The sequence below is a fragment of the Triticum dicoccoides genome, chromosome 4A (assembly GCF_002162155.2).
Source record: "Triticum dicoccoides isolate Atlit2015 ecotype Zavitan chromosome 4A, WEW_v2.0, whole genome shotgun sequence".
In the NCBI taxonomy this organism is placed as follows: domain Eukaryota; kingdom Viridiplantae; phylum Streptophyta; class Magnoliopsida; order Poales; family Poaceae; genus Triticum; species Triticum dicoccoides.
Window position 1 is genome coordinate 88,578,660 of NC_041386.1, and position 21,403 is coordinate 88,600,062.

A 21,403-nucleotide genomic window follows, 5' to 3' on the forward strand; every position below is an offset into this window, starting at 1 on the left:
AATCCCTACTCACTCACATTGATATCTATTAATGGGCATCTCCGTAGCCCGTTGATACACCTAGTTGATGTGAGACTATCTTCTCCCTGTTTGTCTTCTCCACAACCAGCATTCTATTCCACATATAGTGCTATGTCAATGGCTCACGCTCATGTATTGCGTGAAGATTGAAAAAGTTTGAGAACACCAAAAGTATGAAACAATTGCTTGGCTTGTCATCGGGGTTGTGCATGATTTAAATACTTTGTGTGGTGAAGATGGAGCATAGCCAGACTATATGATTTTGTAGGGATAACTTTCTTTGGCCATGTTATTTTGAAGAGACATAATTGCTTAGTTAGTATGCTTGAAGTATTATTATTTCTATGTCAATATTGAACTTCTGTGTTGAATCTTTCGGATCTAAATATTCATACCACAATTAAGAGAATAACATTGAAATTATGCCAAGTAGCATTCCACATCAAAAATTCTATTTTTATCATTTACCTACTCGAGGACGAGCAAGAATTAAGCTTGGGGATGCTTGATATGTCTCCAACGTATCTATAATTTTTGATTGTTCCATGCTATATTATATCCTATTTTGGACATTATTGGGCTTTATTATACACTTTTATATTATTTTTGGGACTAACCTATTAACCGGAGGCCAGCCCAGAATTGCTGTTTTTTTGCCTATTTCAGAGTTTCACAAAAAAAGAATATCAAACGGAGTCCAAACGGAATGAAACCTTTGGGAACGTGATTTTCGGAACGAACATGATCCAGAGGACTTGGACCCTACGTCAAGAAAGCAACCAGGAGGGCACGAGGTAGGGGGGCGCGCCTACCCCCCCAGGCGCGCCCTCCACCCTCGTGGGGCCCATGTTGCTCCACCGACGTACTTCTTCCACCTATATATACCTACGTACCCCCAAACTACCATATACGGAGCCAAAACCCTAATTCCACCGCCGTAACTTTCTGTACCCGTGAGGTCCCATCTTGGGGCCTTTTTCGGAGCTCCGCCGGAGGGGGCATCGATCACGGAGGGCTTCTACATCAACACCATAACCTCTCCGATGACGTGTGAGTTGTTTACTTCAGACCTTTGGGTCCGTAGTTATTAGCTAGATGACTTCTTCTCTCTTTTTGGATCTCAACACAAAGTTCTCCCCCTTTCTTATGGAGATCTATTCGATGTAATCTTCTTTTGCGATGTGTTTGTTGAGACCGATAAATTGTGGGTTTATGATCAAGTTTATCTACGAACAATATTTGAATCTTCTCTGAATTCTTTTATGTATGATTGGTTATCTTTGCAAGTCTCTTCGAATTATCAGTTTGGTTTGGCCTACTAGATTGATCTTTCTTGCAATGGGAGAAGTGCTTAGCTTTGGGTTCAATCTTGTGGTGTCCTTTCCTAGTGATAGTAGGGGCAGCAAGGCATGTATTGTATTGCTGCCATCGAGGATAACAAGATGGGGTTTATTTCATATTGCATGATTTTATCCCTCTACATCATGTCATCTTGCTTAAAGCGTTACTATGTTCTTTTGAACTTAATACTCTAGATGCATGATGGATAGCGGTCGATGTGTGGAGTAATAGTAGTAGATGCATGCATGAGTCAGTCTACTTGTCTTGGACGTGATGCCTATATACATGATCATACCTAGATATTCTCATAACTATGCTCAATTCTGTCAATTGCTCAACATTAATTTGTTTACCCACCGTAATACTTATGCTCTCGAGAGAAGCCACTAGTGAAACCTATGGCCCCCGGGTCTATTTTCCATCATATTAATCTTCCGTCAACAAGCTATTTCCTTTTTCCGTTTATTTTGCTTTCTTTACTTTGCATCTTTATCATAAAAATACCAAAAATATTATCTTATCATATCTATCAGATCTCACTTTCGTAAGTGACCATGAAGGGATTGACAACCCCTTTATTGCGTTGGTTGCGAGGATTTTATTTGTTTGTGTAGGTGCGAGGGACTCGTGCATGGCCTCCTACTAGATTGATACCTTGGTTCTAAAAAACTGAGGGAAATACTTACGCTACTTTGATGCATCACCGTTTCCTCTTCAAGGGAAAACCAACACAGTGCTCAAGAGGTAGCAGGGTGCTCCGAGGGGAGCACAACCCACCAGGGTGCGCCTAGAGGCCCAGGCGCGCCCTGGTGGGCTGTGCCCACCTCGGCTGCATCCTGAACCGACTCTTTGCTCTATAAATACCCCAATATTCCAGAAACCCTGGGGGAGTTGATGAAAATCAATTCCAGCCGCCGCAAGGTCCAGAAACACCAGATCCAATCTAGACACCATCACAGAGGGGTTCATCGTGTCCATTGGTGCCTCTCCGATGATGCGTGAGTTCTTTGTAGACGTTGGGGTCCGTAGTTAGTAGCTAGATGGCTTAGTCTCTCTCGTTTGATTCTCAATACAATGGTCTCTTGGAGATCCATATGATGTAACTCCGTTGCGGTGTGTTTGTTGGGATTCGATGAACTTTGAGTTTATGATTAGATCTATGTTTTTATCCATGAAAGTTATTTGAGTCTTCTTTGATCTCTTATATGCATGATTTCTTATAGCCACGTATTTCTTCTCTGATATTTGGGTTTTGTTTGGACAACTCGATATATTTATGTTGCAATGGGAAGAGTTGCTTTGTGATGGGTTTGATCTTACGGTGCTTGATCCTAGTGACAGAAGGGAAACCAACACGTATGTATTGTTGCCATTAACGATAACAAGATGGGGTCTATTTCTACATAAATATATCTTGTCGACATCATGTCATTGTTCTTATTGCATTACTCCGTTTCTCCATCAACTTAATACACTAGATTCATGTTGGATAGCGGTCGATGCATGGGGGCAAAAGCCGAGGACTAGCCATCTCTCAGATTGGATAAACAGCCAAACAGAAGGTAATATTTTAAATTCAAACAATCGTTGCATAGCGCATATGAAACAAGTTTTCATCATACAGGATCATACAAGCAAGTTTAATCAAATATTACATCCTTTGAACATTCGTCCGCTACAAGACGGGCACCCTTCAGGACACCCTCATAATAAATTTTGGGGGTGCGATGCTCCTTGCCCTGCGGCAGTCCCTCCTTGATCAGCTTCACAACGTCTAGCTTGGCCCATTGCACCTTCACGCGGGCGAAAGACCGGCGTGCACCTTCGATGCAGACAGACCGCTTGACGACCTCCAGCCGTGGGCAGGCGTCCACAAGCCGCCTCACCAGGCTGAAGTAGCTGTTCGGAAGGGCATTGCCAGGCCACAGTCGGACTATAAAGCCCTTCATGGCCTGTTCGGCCGCTTTGTGTAGCTCGACTAGCTGCTTCAGCTGGTCGCTCATAGGCACCGGGTGTTCGGTCCCAGTATACTGAGACCAGAACAGCTTCTTCGTTGAGCTTCCCTCCTCGGCCTGGTAAAACTGTGCGGCATCCGACACGCTGCGGGGCAAATCTGCGAATGCTCCTGGAGAGCTCCAGATTCAGGTAAGTAATAGGTAATTTACTTTCACATGCTTGCTTTGCATATAGAATGCCTTACCCGCCGCTATTTTCTTCACCGCGTCAATCTCCTGGAGGGCCTTTTAGGCTTCGGCCTTGGCACTTTTTGCGCTCTCGAGGGCCGCGGCAAGCTCAGACTCTCGCGTCGTCGAGTGAAGCTCCAATGCCTCGTGCTTCGTCATGAGAGCCTGGAGCTCTTGCTGCACCTCGCCCACCCGAGCCTCTTGCTTTTCCCACTCGGTGCGCTCCTTGGCCGCTTTATCTTCGGCCTCGGACAACACTTGCCTTAGGGTCGCCACTTTGGTCGTGGCCCCTGGCAAATTCATGATGATCCTGTCATTTTGCAATCGCATTATTTTTATACATATCCATAAACTAGGTATTACTTACCTTTGTTCTCCTCGAGCTACCTCTTGGCAAGGCTGAGCTCGTCCTGGGACCCTTTAAGGTCCTGCTTCAGTACGGCAACCTCCGTAGTCAGTGCGGCAAATGCCAGCAGCGAAGCCTGCATATGCATATTGACATACTTATATTAGACTCCTGCGATATTGTTTGATCCTCTGTTCGGCTTTTCTTTGTGAACACCGAACAGAGCATCAGGGGCTACTGTCTATGCGGTAATATTTTTCCTATATTTTAAACACTTACCTCAAAGCCTGTTAGAAGGCTGGCACAGGCTTCAGTCAGTCCGCTCTTGGCGGACTGAACCTTCTGGACCACCACACTCATAATAGTACGGTGCTCCTCATCGATGGAAGCGCTGCGAAGCGCTTCTAGCAGATTGTCCGGCGCCTCTGGATGGGCAGAGGTCACCGGTACAGGCATCTTGCCCCTCTTGGAAGAAGGCCGCCTGCCCGAGTCCGGAACCACTGGAGGTTCCGGCGCGGTGTTCGGCTGAGGGCCGAACTCGGAGCCCTCAGGGGCCTTGTCACCTCTGCTCCCGGAGTCCGGAAGGTCGCCTTGAGGCGCCTCAGAACTGTCTCCCCTCGACCCGGTGCCTCGTGAGACAATACCTCGGCGTCGTCCGCAGGGTAAGGGGGGGTGGTGGTCGGAAGTGGATCGCTATCCATATCCGACAAGCCCAGGGAACCGTCCGATGATACATCGATACGGTCTCGAGGCAGTCTGCATAATCATATTCGGCATTAGGGGAAGTAGTGTAACAGAGGAATGCTATGAGTCACTCTAGTATCCGAATACTTACGACTTCCCCAGGGGCTTGGCCCTGGGCAGCCACTCGTCTTCGCCGTCGGCGACGGTGGTAGAACTGTCCGGAAGGAGAGTCCTTCCCTTCTTGGACCCTTTGGCATCCCCAGTTGGGGCGGCCTTCCTCTTCTTGTCTCCTCCGTCTGGAGGGGGAGCATCTTCTTCTGCCTCCTCGTCTTCAGGGGAGGAGTGTGCCATAGAGTCATCAGACGGTGAGTCCGATGACGCCTGGCGTCGGGAACTCTTTCGAGTTCCCTTGGCCTTCTTGGTCTTCTCCGGCACCGTATAAGGAGCCAGAGTCAGCACCTTCGCCAGAAGAGCGCCTGCTGGGCCTTCGGGTAAAGGAGCCGGACAGTCGATCTGTCCGGCCATCTCCTGCCAGTCCTGTCAAAGGTACAGGAGCTTAGATCCTGCATAGAGTCAAACTATGGAAAACAAGTATCTTGTGAGAGGTAAAACAGCTTACCGCTCTGGCTTGGCGCTTTGTGCAGAATACGTGGTCCTCAGTAGTGGGAGGGGGAACCTCGGCGCTCTTGAATAGCACCTTCCAGGCATCTTCGTGAGTTGTGTCAAAGAGCCTGTTCAGAGTTCGGTGCTGGGCCGGGTCGAACTCCCACAAGTTGAAAGCCCGTTGTTGGCATGGGAGGATCCGGCGGATGAGCATGACCTAGACTACGTTGACAAGTTTGAGCTTCTTGTTCACCATGTTTTGAATACATGTTTGGAGTCCGGTCAGCTCTCCCGAACTACCCCAGGACCGGCCCTTCTCTTGCGAGGAGGTGAGCCGCGTGGGGATGCCAGATCGGAACTCGGGGGCCGCTGCCCATTTAGGGTCACGCGGCTCGGTGATGTAGAACCACCCCGATTGCCACCCCTTTATGGTATCCACGAAGGAGCCCTCGAGCCATGTGACGTTGGGCATCTTGCCCACCATGGCGCCTCCGCACTCCGCCTGGCGGCCGCTCACTACATTCGGCTTGACATTGAAGGTCTTCAGCCATAAGCCGAAGTGGGGCTTAATGCGGATGAAGGCCTCGCACACGACGATAAACGCCGAGATGTTGAGGATGAAGTTCGGGGCCAGATCATGGAAATCCAGGCCGTAGTAGAACATGAGCCCCCGGATGAATGGGTGGAGAGGGAATCCCAGTCCGCGGAGGAAATGGGTAAGGAACACTACCCTCTCATGGGGCCTGGGGGTGGGGATGAGCTGCCCCTCTTCTGGGAGCCGGTGCGCGATGTCATCGGGCAGGTATCCGGCTCTCCTCAGCTTCTTGATGTGTCCCTCCGTGATGGAGGAGACCATCCACCTGCTTCCCGCTCCGGACATGGTTGGAGAGGGTTGAGGTGGGAAATGCGGACTTGGGCGCTGGAGCTCGAGTGTGCGAAAATGGATGAGCAAAGGAGGAAGAAGGCGTGGATGAAAAGGTAAATCCTTATCCCTTTATATGGGTGGATGAAACTATGCGTCCCCACTAGCCTGGTAAAACTCGCTTATCCCCCAAGCGCCGTAATCGATGGCGCGGTTGGGTTACCCACGCCCGTATTGATGAGAATACCATGATAAGGGGACACGATCTCTGCTTTGACGAGACGTGTCAAAAAACTGCCTCGCGTTATGTGCGGGGCTAGTTAAAGGAAATGGTTCGAATAATCACCGAGCCATGACATAATGTCGTGTTGCCAAAACAAGTCAACAAATTAGATTTGCGGAAATATTATTCTCTCTGCGGTGGTATGTGGAACTTATTTTGCAGGGTCGGACACTATCCTTGTATTCAAATTCTTCCGTGATGTATTCGGAGGAGGAACCCGCCTTGCAATGCCGAAGACAATACTGCGCGTCAGACTCATCGTCATTGAAGCCTGGTTCAGGGGCTACTAAGGGAGTCCTGGATTAGGGGGTCTCTGGACAGCCGGACTATATCTTTCGGCCGGACTGTTAGACTATGAAGATACAAGATTGAATACTTCGTCTCGTGTCCGGATGGGACTCTACTTGGCGTGGAAGGCAAGCTAGGCAATACGGATATGTATATCTCCTCCTTTGTAACCGACCGTAACCCTAGCCCTTTCCGGTGTCTATATAAACCGGAGGGTTTTAGTCCATAGGACAACATACAATCATACCATAGGCTAGCTTCTAGGGTTTAGCCTCTCTGATCTCGTGGTAGATCTACTCTTGTACTACCCATATCATCAATATTAATCAAGCAGGACGTAGGGTTTTACCTCCATCAAGAGGGCCCGAACCTGGGTAAAACATCGTGTTCCCTGCCTCCTGTTACCATCCGCCTTAGACGCACAATTCGGGACCCCCTACCCGAGACCCTTTTATTTTGGATTGGGTTGGTCTACTAATCTTTGACGTGATGCCTATATAATGATCATTGCCTGGATATCGTCATGATTATTTGTGGTTCTATCAATTGCCCAACAATAATTTGTTTGCCCACCATTTGCTATTTTTCTCGAGAGAAGCCAGTAGTGAAAACTACGGCCTCCGCGTCTCTTCTTTAATATATTTGCCTTTGCGGACTATTTTCCTTTGCTTTTATTTTCAGATCTATTAAACCCAAAAATACAAAAATACCTTGCTACAATTTATTTTATCCGAGATCTATTTATCCTATCTATCATATTTTTAACACGTCCGTTTGCCAATTTCTGGCGTCGTTACCCGAAAGGGATTTACATCCCCTTTAACATGTCGGGTTGGGAGTATTTGTTATTTGTGTGTAGCTGCTGTTTACGTAGTTTTGCTTGGTTCTCCTATTGGTTCGATAACCTTGGTCTCATCATCGAGGGAAATACCTACCGTCGTTGTGCTGCATCATCCCTTCCTCTTTGGGGAAATACCGATGTAGTTCTAGCAGACATCAAAAGGATTTTCTGGCGCCGTTCCCGGCACTACAAAAAAATACACTTCCGTGATGATACATGTTTGTCACAACAGGTCACGTTTTCTGTCATGCATGTACATCCATGAAAATTTTATGACAGAATCAAGATAGTCATACATGTGCTGTCGCAGAAGTGTTCCATGACATTACCAAAATTATCATCTCGGAAATGTCCACTTCCATGACAATAAATGGTGCGTCATGGAAGTGCTTTCGTCAAGGGTGACCGACACGTGGCATCCACCATAACGGGTCGCTGTTAAGCTATCGGGTCTGGTTTTGGATCCGATAACCCGCTAATAGCCCAGACCAATAAGGATTTTTCACGTGTAAAATTCTCATTGGCCGGAGGAAACACGTGTTGGCTCACCGTTGGGACAGATGTCATCCATTCATTGGACAGGAGGCGCCTATGATACGTCAACACGTGGCACAGACCAACAGAGGCCCATTCCGGTGAAAAGGCCGGCCCGTTTGACTTGGTCAAAAGGTAACGGACCGGCCCACGAAAAGCCTGTTAACGGCATGTTCGTATATAGCCCATTTATGGCCCGCTAACTCACGACCCGTTACGGCCTATTGGAATTAAGCCTAGTAGCTTCATCTAGGCCATCCTATATGATTCCAGTCCGTTGTAACTTCCGGCCCATGTATTGCCCATGATGTCTTTCGGCCCATACGAGGCCATTTGTAACTCTTGGCCCATTAATGGCCCGTGGTGGATCTGGCCCGCAATGAATAGTGTACCGCTTTATACCCATTAACGGCCCATTATTCCATTGGGCCGTTTCCAACCTGTGCTATCTTTCGGTCTTCTCAGGGCCCATTTATTCTTGGGATCATTTCTAACATTCGGTTACTTACGGCCTGTTACTGGCCTTTTCTGCTTGTGGGCCAAATTTATCCCGTGGTTATAATCGGCCCATTTGCGGTCCGTTAATCCGTTGGGCCATTTTCATAGCCTCAGCAAATACGGCCGATTAACGACGGCCCATTATTGTCGGCCCATGAACGGATGATTCCAAATCTAGCCTGTTTACGACCCATAATGCGCTCTATTATTGGCCCATGTTTGGCCGATCGATCATACGACTCGTAGAAGGCCCATTGATGCTACGACCCGTAGAAGGCCCATTGTTTCTATGGCCCGTAGGAGGCCCATGGTAACTATAGTAAATATGTAGTCCATGGTTATTGTGGCCTAGTTTTAAAAAATAAGTTATTGCGGCCACTAGCAAACCGTGGAAAAAGAACTGCACTGACTACAAGCAAACAAATAAACAAGACAACAAGGAAATAAATAAGCAAGCAACTTACGCTAGGGTATCACGGCTATTACACATATTACATCCACTGGGCATGAAAGTTCGCCACCAGTGCAAATATAGGGAACAAAGCAGCATATCATATACACTGGTTGTCAAAGCTGGCAACCAGTGCAAATAAACGCCGCAGCAAAACAAGTCCAGAACTGAAACCACTTCAAAAGAGCTCAAGAAACAATATCCTGGGTACCCATAATGCTAGCAAGATGCTTAGCAAGCTTATTCACTTTCTCTTGTTTGGCGCTTAAATCCTCCAGCGCTTGCTGTTGCACCAGAAAGTATGCATCTGAATTCTGTAGGGACTTCCTCAGTCCTTCAACTTCCTGTCGCAGCACATTTGATCGATGTCTTTCAACTTGAAGTCGAGACTCAAGAAGACGAAGTGATTCAGACAGCGAGTTCGAAGAGCTTGTGCCAGCAGTAGTGGCCAGTAACTCGAACACTACATCAAGACATGACTTTTGGGTTCTCTCACTATCGTCAAGATAGTTTTTATTAGCTTTCTTGGAGACCAATGGGGATGTCTCACTATCTTGAACCTTATCTGCATTACTTCCTTTACCATTGCATAACGAGGTCTTCTTCTCCAATATTTTATCCGTGTTCTAAAAGAGAAACAAACAAACACATCACAGGTTTACCATGTTGGGGATATAGCTATTGAGTTAACCCGCCCAGGAGGGGCCGGGTTATACTCATGGTGTAACGCCCCGAGACCGACGCGCCAGGTGTCTTCCAGTATTCGCTATCGTTGCCATGTCATTTGCTTGCGTGTCGCATCTTGCCATGTCATCATGTGCATTGCATCATCATGTTTTCAAAACTTGCATACGTCTGGGTTCCTCCAGTTTTGTCCGTTGTCCGTTCTGAGCCAAGACACACTCGCACGCGCCTGCGGCACCTCCGAAATATTATTTTAGAAGTGTTCGTAAAATGTTCTCGGAATGGGATGAAAGTTGGCGTGCGGTCTTATTATAGTGTAGATAGACCGTCTATAAAATTTCATCTCATTCAGAGTTCGTTTGATACCCCAACGGATAACTATAGCGGCATTATAGTCGGTCAAAACGTCGGACGTTTTTGGTCTTCGAAAACTGTTGCCGGGGTTTCCCTCTCTTTCCTCCCTAGACCATCTACACAGTCTATTACCAACCGCCAGGCCCAACCTAACCCTCCTCACGTCCGGAGCCGTCTGATTGTGATCGGAGGGCCTCGAAATCCCTCCTAACCACCTGACCCCTCCTTGCACAGTGCATTGACCCCTCGCGCGCGTCCGAAAGTTTTCCCGAACCAGACCCGCTCAGTCGTCACCGATGGGTCCGGATCATCCCCAAACATCCCTAAAACATCTCCCTTTTCTTAATTGGACTTCCTAGCCTATATTTTCTCGACCGTCCGATTGCGATCGGAGGAACGAGATAGCCCTACCCACACCCACCAACTATATATAGTAGTGCAATCATCAGACAAATCCCTAATTTCTAGGGATCCTCCCTCCGCCGCTGCCACTCTCTACCATCTCCCTCGGGATCCCTTTCGATCTAATCCACCTCGTTTTCTGCAGCCAACCAACCGGCACCACTCGCTGATCTCCTCGTGCCCGAGGCCTCCAAGCCACTCCACGCCGGCAACTAGCAGGACCGTCGCGTCCTGTCAACACGGCAGTGCCAGCCACCACCATGTGACAGCCAGTTGGCAAGGCCAACTGTAGCGTGTGCATGCGGCCAACTGTATGTGTGCGTGTGGCCACGGGCCAGGGCGTTGGGGTACTTAACCCCCACGCGAGCATTGTATCAGACATGTTGTTATTTGAGTAAACTGAAATCCTCTCCCACCTCTCCTCTCTCGCTCACCCCCTTCCTCAAGCTAACGTCAGCTCCTTTTCCCCTCACTGTCGGGGGCGATGCTGATTCCACCAACACCTATGGGGACAGGGCCCCTTTTAGTTCGGTGGGGGGCGGAGAGTGCACAAAGAGCGGATCGAGGCAGTGCACGCGGGCGATTTTACCCAGCTTCGGGCCGCACGGATGCGTAAAACCTTACTGCTGCTTGTTTGTGTATATTGGATTCTTGCTCAGGAGCGATGGACGCTGCCAGACTGAGCGTGAGAGTATTCCTGGTGTTGAATGAGCCGAACTGGCCGAACCTACGAACCTCCGAACCTCCGAACCCCTTCTACGTTGCGCTTGGGCCTCCTTTTATACTCTCAAGGGGTCACCGACAGGGGGCAACATAGACAAGAAGGGTAAAAATGGAAAAGGATGCGGTAGGTGCAGCTACCGCTACTGTGGATACAGTGCACCCTACCTAACTCTGATGGCAGGGGACAAGGGCATTAAATGCCTGTCTGAGTCTCCTAAACAGTGCAAAAAGTGACTGTTTGGAGCGCCACCGTTTGCCACGATGGGCTTCTCTTCATCTCCGCTTGCCACCACGTACCCCTAGCTGCACGGCCTCCTGCCACGTGTGCTTGGGAGAGTCCCAAAGAGACACGTTGGCAGGTGTGATGGAGCGCGGGCACGAAGTGGGGGTTTCCCGCGGCAAGCTCCTTGTCGCGGCCGTCGTCTTGTCACGTCCGGAAGCTTGTCGCTCGCCGGATCTTGCCGGGACGCAGGGGGCGTCACGACAAGCTTTCTTGGTATGCCTTGAGTGGTCTTCCCGGCAAGCTCCTCTTGCCGGGGTCTTGTCTCTTCCCGGCAAGATCCTCTTGCCGGGGCCTTGGTTGGCCTTCCCGGCAAGCTCCTCTCGCCGGGGCCTTGGTTGGCCTTCCCGGCAAGCTCCTCTTGCCGGGGTCTTGGTTTGAGTACTTTGTTCTTGAATGGTCTTCAAGGGAACCACGGAGGGTCTTGGCGGTCACCCGGCAAGCCTTGCCGCGGGGCGCTGCAACTGCCCGTGCACGAGTTCGGGGTAATAGGGTACCCCTACTCTAGTACACCGACAAGAGCCCCCGGGCCTGGGCCATACACGGTGCCGAGCGCTGTTGGGCCAGGCCCAAAACAGTGCACGGGCACGCGCGGTCTGGGTCACGCCGAATCTAACTCCGCTCCCACCGCGCATGCCCAGAACGGCACGCGTCAAACGCGGCGTCGTGGGAGAGATCGTGGGAGGTTGTTTATTTGGAAGGCCGAAACGTCCGCCCCGTCCCTCTTTATAAGCAGGGGAAATAGGGGCATTTCCTCCATCTTCGTCATTCGCTGTTGCAATCTCAGAAACCTCCGCCGCCCTCTTCCGCTTCCAAAGTCGAAAGAGAGCAGCGCTCCGCTCCCGTCGCCGTCGCCACCACCAGCGCCGTCGACCTCTCCCACCGCCTCCGCCATGCCTCCGAAGCCCAGGAAGGGGAAGGCCACGAAGGCCGCGGCCGCGAAAGCTGTGAAGTCGATCGAAGCGCAGCGGCTTGAGGTGCTGCGGAAGGAGCGGGCCACTTCCCCCCCCCCCAAGCTCTCCGCGGAGGAGCTGAGGGAGTGGTACTATCTCTTCTGGTCGACGGAGACGCGGGCGCATCCGCGCACAAAGGTACTCTCCTCCGTTGCCTCGCAAGCAGATCCAGTTGGCGGATATCCTTTCTTCGCCGTGTTCTTCTACTGCGGGCTCTGCCCGCCATTCTCTGATTTCTTCTGTGATATCATGAACACCTACGGATTCCACCTCCTTGACTTCACCCCCAACGCTGTTCTGACCATGGCAGTTTTCGCCCATCTATGCGAAAACTTTGTCGGAGTCCACCCCAACGTAGCTCTCTTCCGCCATTTCTTTATGCCTCGTGTTGAGAGAGGGGAACCTCTTGCCGGCGGGATCGCCTGGATCTCGCGGGCCGGCAAGAAGGAGACCTACTGGAGGGGGAGCTCCGCAGCAAGTGGGACGAGTGGAGAGTAGAGTGGTGCTGGGTTGTAGAAGAGAGCCCAGAGCCGTTCACTGCCCTGCGCCAAGCCCCAGCAGTGCGTGGCAATGACTGGAGCGCTCTGTCCGCAGACGACGAAAAGCTGACGATCGCCACCACTCGGATCTTGCATCTCAGGCTTGCCGGGCTGACTGTAGGAGCTGTCGGCGCAGATTTCCTTCGCCAGCGCATCGCCCCTCTGCAGGCGAGGGGGAGACCTGCCTGGGAATTTGGAGGCCCGACAGATATAATGAGGTTGCGTCCAGGCCTCAACTTCAATTTCAGCGTCATAGAGTTGGACGGGATACTTAAGGAGATATTCAAGCATGACCCACAGCATCCCGAGTGGTTCAGGTTGCCGGCAGGCGTCGTTCCTCTGTGCAACAACTCCTCGCGCGACCGCATCTGCGCAATGATGCCGTTGTGCGACTCGCACGGGATCGCTCCAACTTGGCAAGAGCCCGCCGGTGACATCATGCAGTAGTTCTTTGACAGCCTAGTGGAGGTGGCGGTCAATGCTGACGAGAAGAAACTCCTCACCCGCGACACCACTGAGCAAGAGATGGAGCGCATCGCCACCAGGGCGGAAGAGGCGGCGGCAGCCGCGGCCGCGGGTGAATTCGGGTTCACCGTGGAGGAAGCGGACGCGGCGTTGGCGATGAGTATTGCCGAACGGGAGCAGCCCGAAGAGGAAGAAGAGCTCGCCGCGCCCGACGCCGAGTCGAACGAGCCCGCCGAGGGTACGAGCGGCCCGCCACCTCCGGGGAGCTTGCCGGGAGCAGGACCCGGAACGCAGCCCCCAGTGCAGCCAAGAAGGCGCCTCAGCAGGATCGGGGATGCAGCAGGGCGGCAAGCTGGTCAACAGCCGCAGCGCCGCACGATGCGCTCCACCGCGGCAAGTACGGTCGCCGCGGGTGCGCCTCCCGCCGCAGTGGCAACTGGAGCGGGGTCGTCTCGGGCTGGCGCCGCAGTCCCCGCCAAGCGGCCAAGGGATCCCACCCCTCCACCTCGTCGTGCCGGAGGTGGGCCGAACTTCGACCTCTCCGCGCTCAGCTCCGACGAGGAAGAGGAAGAAGAGTAAGATTCCCTTGCTTGTTCTTGTAGTTCTTCAACTTGCTGATCTTGTCTTGCATCGGATCTGATTCACCCTGGGCTCTCCTTTTCAGGACTCTGGCCCAGAGGGCGGCGAAGAGGGCCAAGGCTCAGGTGGTGGTCATCGAGGACGAGCCCACTGCGACGACAGGAGGCGCGCCTGAGACTACCTTGCCGGACCCGGCCATCACTTCGCAGAGCAGCCCCAGCGTAATCATATGGTTTACTTTCTGCTTCTGGGTGCGCGTGGTTGCTCTTTTCCTTTGTTGACATCCGATCTCTGTTTTGTTTGTGTAGGAGCAGAACAACTTCATCAGGAGGGCATGGTGATCTCTTCTGACTCGTCGTCTGCTTCGACTACGCCGCCAAGGGCGGACTCCCCGGCAAGGGAGCGTTCTCCGGCAAGGAAGCGATCTCCGGCAAGGGAGGAGTCTCCGGCAAGGGGGGAGTCTCTGGCAAGGGACAGCGCCAACGATCGCTCGGTGGTGGAGGTCATGACAGCAGATCCCAGCACAGGTAGTCCTTCTTGCCTGAAAACTTTCCTTGTAGTCTTCTGCTGACTTTTCTTCTCGGATACTTGTTTGATTTCTCCTTCTTCTTCGGTCGTCATACCCACCCTCCGCGGATCCGATGGAGACCGAAATGGGCTGCGAGGAGGACGCGCGCGGCAATACTGATGATGCCGCAGCCACCGAAGAAAGGGCCGGTGCTAACGTGCCCTCCGGCGAAGAGGCCGCCAAGGCTGCCGCCGAGGAAGCTGGCAGGGGATCTGGCGATCGTACTGACGGCCCTGAGGCCGCAGGAGCGTCAGGCGCTGCACCGACCGCTGATCCCTCCACCGCTGCCGCAGCGCCAGGCTCCGAGGAGCCCCAGCCCGGCACCTATATGAAGACTGGCGAGGGCATCTTCATCAAGCTCCCCTGGGCATCGAGCTCCAGGGCGCCGGTGGAAGGAGAAGCTCTGGATGGGGAGGTGCTTGCCTCCGCCGGTTTGTCGATCGTCGACGCGCCGGGAAGCAGCAGTGAAGAGCCCGAGGAGGAGCGGCTGCTGCGGAGGCTGCTGGCGCTCTACCGCGCCCGTCAAGTCAAGTTGGAGTCCCGGGAAGCTCTTGCCGCGAGGGCGAGCGTGGACATAGAGAAGCGTGCGGAGGAGCTCCGGGGTCTTCGTCAAGAAACTCTCCGGGCCTTGGCGGAGGAGCGGGAGCGGCTTGCCGAGGAACGGAAGGCCTTCCTCCTCTAGTAGGCCGAAGCTGAAGAGCAGCAGCGGCTCACCGGCGAGAAGCTGTATGCGCGAGAAGGCGAGCTGACTCAGCGGAAAGTGAACCTCGACAGCCACGAAGAGGAGCTTGCCGCGCGCGAACGGGCACTTGGCGGGACGCTCCAAGAGGCAAAAGATACGGCTGCGGCTGCCGAGGCCGCCAAGAAAGAATTGGAGGCAAAGGTGGCGCAGCTAGAAACTGATCTGAAGGTTGGTGGCGAAGAGCTTGCCGCCCTCAAGCTAGAGCGCGAGAAGGACGCCCTTGCCCACGGTGAGCTGCAGGGCTGACTCGCCAAGAGGGGCAAGGAATTGAGCGTCGCCAAGGATTCCAACACCGATCTGACGCTGAAGCTGGCCACCTTGACGGAGACGTTGGACAGCGCGAGGAAACGGGAGGCAGACTTGAAGAAGGACATCGAGGCCAACGAGGCGCTGCTAGCGAGGGCCGCCGAAACCCAGAATCTTCTCAGAGATACTGTGGAGCTCTGGATGGAGGGCCTCGTGGACATTGCTGCAGTTATCGAAGAGGAGCTGGTGCAATTGGGGGTGGAAGGCTTCGGGTACTCCTCCGACGAGAACCTCCAACCCAGCGCCAAGCTCACTCTGTTCTTCAAGGGCGTGGCGGCGGCGCTCCAGCAACTCCGGGAACGGATCCCAAAGCAGTTGGCCGACGAGTCACGCTCGATTTGTGCCGGAGTTCTGGAGAAGGTGCTGGTGAAGGTGGCCTTCCGCAATCCGGGCCTCAATCTCACCAACGTCCTCAAGAAGCTGTCGGCGGACGCTGATCTTGACGCACTTAAGGCCCTCGTCGCACCCATTGTGGACAGGGTGAACGAGGTCAAAAGGGTTGACGGCGGTCGCGTAGATTAGGCCGCCCGTTTTCTTCTTTTCTTGTCGCTGCCAGTCATGTCATGGGAACACTTTATTAGAGGCGCGACAAGTTATTTTTGTAATATAACTCTATCTTAGGCAAAAAATTGCTGTGTTACTTCCTTTACTCGACTCTTGGCTTTGTATGGTCCTGCCCTACGCTTTCTAGGGAAACTTGCCAGTGCAGGCACCCTTGCCGCGAGCGCCGAGTGCGGAACTTCAGCAGCCTGCTGGCGGGGTCGCTACCAACAAGCAACCTTGTCGCGACTAGTTGCAGCTCACTTAAGTTGTTGAGCGGACTCGAAACAAAGTAAGGGCGCTAGCGGCTCACTTAAGTTGCTGAGCGGACTCGAAGCAAAGTAAGGGCGCTAGCAGCTCACTTAAGTTGTTGAGCGGACTCGAAACAAAGTAAGGGCGCAGCTAGCTGCGAATTGGTTCCTCCGCGCACAGGTTTTCCATATAAAGCACGGTCGTTCAAGGAAAATAACTCGAAAACTTAAAAAAACTGATTGCTCAAGCTTTAGCAACTTAGCTTTTCTGTCGTCTGCTTCCCGGCAAGGAGAAACTTTTTTGAACGGCCTGGTCCACACCATTATCTTGTCCTTCCCCCCGGTAAACCTTGTGGGCGAGGGAACCTTCCTTCTTTTGAGAAAGAGACAGAGAAATAAAGCAATGATATGGAGCCTTGGGCTCGTTATCGCTTACCGGGGTCTGGTGCTGCACAAAGTGTCAGATAATATATGCGAAAAAGGATCATAGCATAAGGAAACTGACAAGATGTGCGGGGCACATGAACTTTACTAGTGCACGGGGTCTGTGCCCGGCTCTGTACAAAGGATTACATGCAACAGCGGCAAGACTTGTACAGAAAGGTGGTTGCCGGACAGGGTCCGACAACCGCGCCTTACGGGTAAAACTTACGAAGATGCTCGATGTTCCAGGAGTTGCTCACCGGAATGCCATCTTCGGTCTCAAGGCGGACAGCGCCGGGCCTAGTGACTCATTTCACCCGATAAGGGCCTTCCCACTTCGGCGTCAACTTGTTGGAATCCTTGGACGACTGAACGCGCCGAAGAACAAGGTCGCCTTCCTCGAGACTCCTGGCATTGACTCTGCGGCTATGGTAGCGGCGCAGAGCTTGCTGGTAGCGAGCGGCTCGCACAGCAGCCTGGAGACTGTCTTCCTCAAGGAGCAGCGCGTCATCTTGCCGCAGCTGCTCTTGCTCGAGCTCATCATAAGCGAGCACTCGAGGTGACCCGTATACGAGTTCCATGGGGAGAACTGCTTCCGCTCCATAGACAAGAGCAAAGGGTGTCTGGCCAGTGGCTCGATTTGGCGTCGTCCTGATTGACCAAAGAACCACCGGCAGCTCCTCGATCCAGTTTCTTCCGCACTTGTGCAGCCTGTCGAAAGTTCTGGTCTTGAGGCCTCGCAGCACTTCAGCATTTGCCCTCTCCGCTTGACCGTTGCTTCTCGGGTGAGCAACAGAAGCGAAGCAGACCTTGGCGCCAAGATCTTGGACATACTGCATGAAGGTGCGGCTCGTAAATTGCGTGCCGTTGTCGGTGATGATCCTGTTAGGAACCCCGAAACGGCAAACAATCGACCTGGAGAACTTGACTGCTGACTGTGCTGTCACCTTCCTCACTGGTTCCACTTCCGGCCACTTTGTGAACTTGTCGATTGCAACGTACAAGAACTCAAAGCCCCCGACAGCTCGGGGGAAGGGGCGGAGGATGTCGAGCCCCCAGACCGAAAATGGCCAGGATAAAGGGATCGTCTGGAGAGCTTGAGCTGGCTGGTGTATCTGCTTCGAATGAAACTGGCACGCTTCACACTTGGTTACTTGTGCAGTTGCATCCTGGAGGGCTGTCGGCCAGAAGAAGCCTTGTCGGAATGCTTTGCCGACAAGTGCTCTTGCGCCAATGTGGTGACCACATATGCCTCCATGTATCTCTGCCAACAGCTGTTGTCCATCTTCCCGGTGAATGCACTTCAATTTCACATCGTTGAGTCTTATTCTGTACAGTGTGCTGTCGACAAACTTGTACATACTTGACTGTCGGGCTACTTTTTCAGCTTCTTCTTGCTCTTCGGGAAGCTCTCCTGTCTGAAGGAAACGGACAATCTGCTGCGCCCATGCTGGAGCTTGTGGCTCGACAACAAGGACTAAAGGCGTATCTGTCGCTGCGGGAACATCCGCTTCTACGGCAAGAACCTGCGGTTCGGCCGGAGCATGATATTCCCCGGCAAGCTTGCCGGAGCAAAACTTGTCGGGAGCGTTTGCTTCAACGGAACAAACCAAGAGGTTTGCCGGAGCAGACTGCTCCTCAGCACTCTTGGCGTCGATCTTGGGGACCTTCTTGGCGGCGGCTTCGGGAAGCTCTGCCGGAAAGTAGTCACCAGAAACCAACTTCCTCTTCTTATTCTGTCCAATTGATGGTGTCACGGATGGTTGAGTCAGCTTGAGCACAAAGATCCCTGGTTCCACAGGTAACTTTAGTGCAGCGCACTTTGACAGGCCATCAGCAATGTCATTCTGAGTTCGCGGAACGTGTTCCATTTGCAAGCCGTCAAAGTGTGCTTCTAGCTTTCTCACTTCATCAACATAAGCTTCCATCAATGGACTCTGGTAGTTCTTGTTCACTTGGCGGACGACAAGCTGCGAGTTACCCCTTACAATGAGTTTCTTGATCCCAAGGTCGGCTGCGATTCTGAGGCCGGCAAGCAAACCCTCATACTCTGCAGTATTGTTCGTTGCTTGCTCCTTGGGAAAGTGCATCTGGACTACGTACTTGAGGTGCTCTCCGGTGGGCATGATAAGCAGCACGCCAGCACCGGCGCCTTGCAGCGAGAAGGCACCATCAAAATACATCAGCCACTCTTTGCTTGTCTCCTTGACGGGGATGCTCGTCTCTGGAATTTCTTCATATGGAGTTGGCGTCCACTCTGCTATGAACTCTGCCAATGCCCTGCTTTGGATCGTTGCAGTGCTCTCAAACCTGAGGCCAAAGCTTGACAGTTCCAATGCCCACTCGACAATCCTGCCTGTTGCTTCTGGATTCTGCAGTATCCTCTTCAGCGGAAAGCGAGTGACAACTGTGATCTCGTGTGCCTGGAAGTAATGGCGCAGCTTTCTCGAGGCCATGACAAGGCCGAAAAGCAATTTGTGCACACCAGAGTACCTCGACCTAGCCCCTGGAGAAGGGAGCTGACAAAGTAAACTGGGCGCTGCACCATCTTCTTCTGCACATCCTTGCACGTCTGCGCAGATTCATCTTTGTCGGGACCAGAGCTTGTCGGAGAAGCCCCCTCCTTGTCGCTGGATTCGCTTGCCGCGGTTGCTGGCTCATCGTCCGCCTCCCTCTCCGCTACTAACGCAGCACTAACCACTTGATTGGTTGCCGCTAGGTACAACATCAACTTCTCTTGTGGCTTAGGTGCGACAAGTATTGGAGTGGAGGACAGGTACCTCTTCAAGTCCTGCAGCGCGGCCTCCGCTTCCGGAGTCCATTTCATTGGACCTGCCTTTTTCAATATTTTGAAAAACGGCAGGGCGCGCTCAGCAGACTTAGAGATAAACCTGCCGAGAGCAGCCATGCAACCGGCAAGCCTTCGCACATCCTTGACGCGCTTCGGTGCTTCAATCTGCTCGATGGCCTTGATCTTGTCGGGGTTGGCTTCAATTCCCCGCTGAGACACAAAGAACCCGAGAAGCTTGCCGGAAGGGACTCCAAACACGCACTTCTCGGGATTGAGCTTGAGGTTGATCTTGCGCAGATTTGCAAAAGTTTCATCTAAATCTTGGATCAGGGTAGCCTTGTCCTTGCTCTTGACCACTATATCATCCATGCAGGCTTCCACATTTCTGTGTATCTGTGGCTCAAAAGCGACGTGGACTACTCTTGCAAATGTTGAACCAGCATTCTTCAACCCAAAGGGCATTCGTACAAAACAGTATGTGCCACAAGGAGTGATAAATGCGGTTTTATCCTCATCCTCTTCTGCCATGAAGATTTGATGGTATCCTGAATACGCATGAAGAAATGAAAGCAAATCACATCCAGTTGTGGAGTCAACAATCTGGTCAATGCGCGGCAAGGGAAATGGATCTTTGGGACAAGCTTTATTGACATCAGTGAAGTCTATACAAAGCCTCCATTTCCCGTTCGCCTTGCGCATGACTACAGGATTGGCCAACCACGTGGGATGGAGCACTCCTCTGACAAGGCCTGCTGCTTCCAATTTCCTGATTTCTTCTGCAATGAACTCTTGGCGCTCCACCGCTTGCTTCCTGACTCTCTGCTTGACGGGCCGCGCATGAGGACAAACGGCAAGGTGGTGCTCGATTACTTTCCTGGGAACACCGGGGATATCAGATGGTTGCCATGCAAACACGTCGACATTCGCCCGCAGGAAAGCAACAAGCACGCTTTCCTATTTGGGGTCAAGCGTGGCACTGATGGTTAAGGTACCACCAGTGCCGTCCTCCTTGGCGGACACCTTCTTGGTCTCGGGTGGAGCTGCCATCGTCTTCTTGCACTTGCCGGTGGAGCTCGATGGTGCGTCCTCGACGGTAGCGCAGCACTCCGAAGAGGTGCGCTTGCCGGAGTGGGCATCAGAGCTCTTGCCGGACTTGGCCTTCTTCTTCCCCCCGGGAGCTTCAGCGGCAAGTGTGTGGTGATCAGCTGCGGCTGCTGCTTCCCGGTAGATCTTGTCGGTGCAGATAAGGGCATCCCTCTTGTCGTCGGGGACAGAGATGACACTTATCGGGCCTGGCATTTTGAGCACGTTGTATGCACAGTGAGAGGCTACCATAAACTTGGCGAGCGCTGGACGGCCAAGGATCCCATTGTAGGGCAATGGAAAATCGGCAACGTCAAATGTGACCCTCTCAGTCCTGAAATTCAGCTCACTGCCAAATGTGACCGGCAGCGTGATCTTCCCTTTCGGCTTGCTCCTTCCCGGGTTGATTCCTTGGAATGTGCCGGTCTCTTCGAGCTCGCTGTCAGGGATCTGGAGTTTGTGAAGGACCGCGGAGGAGATGAGATTCAAGCCGGCCCCGCCGTCAACTAGCATCTTTGTGACCTTGAGGTTGCGGATAGTTGGTGAGACCAACATCGGCAAGCACCCGACCGCAGTTACGCGATCAGGGTGATCCCCAATGTCGAAGATGATAGGCATGCTGGACCATTTCAGGGGCTTGCGTGACTCTATGGATGGCTCTGCTGCATTCACTTCCCGCATCCACTGCTTGAGCTGGCGGTGCGAAGTATGCAGAGAGGCGCCACCGTCAACGCACAAGACCTTTATGGCTTTCTGAAATTCCTGCTCATCGGCCTCATCATCAT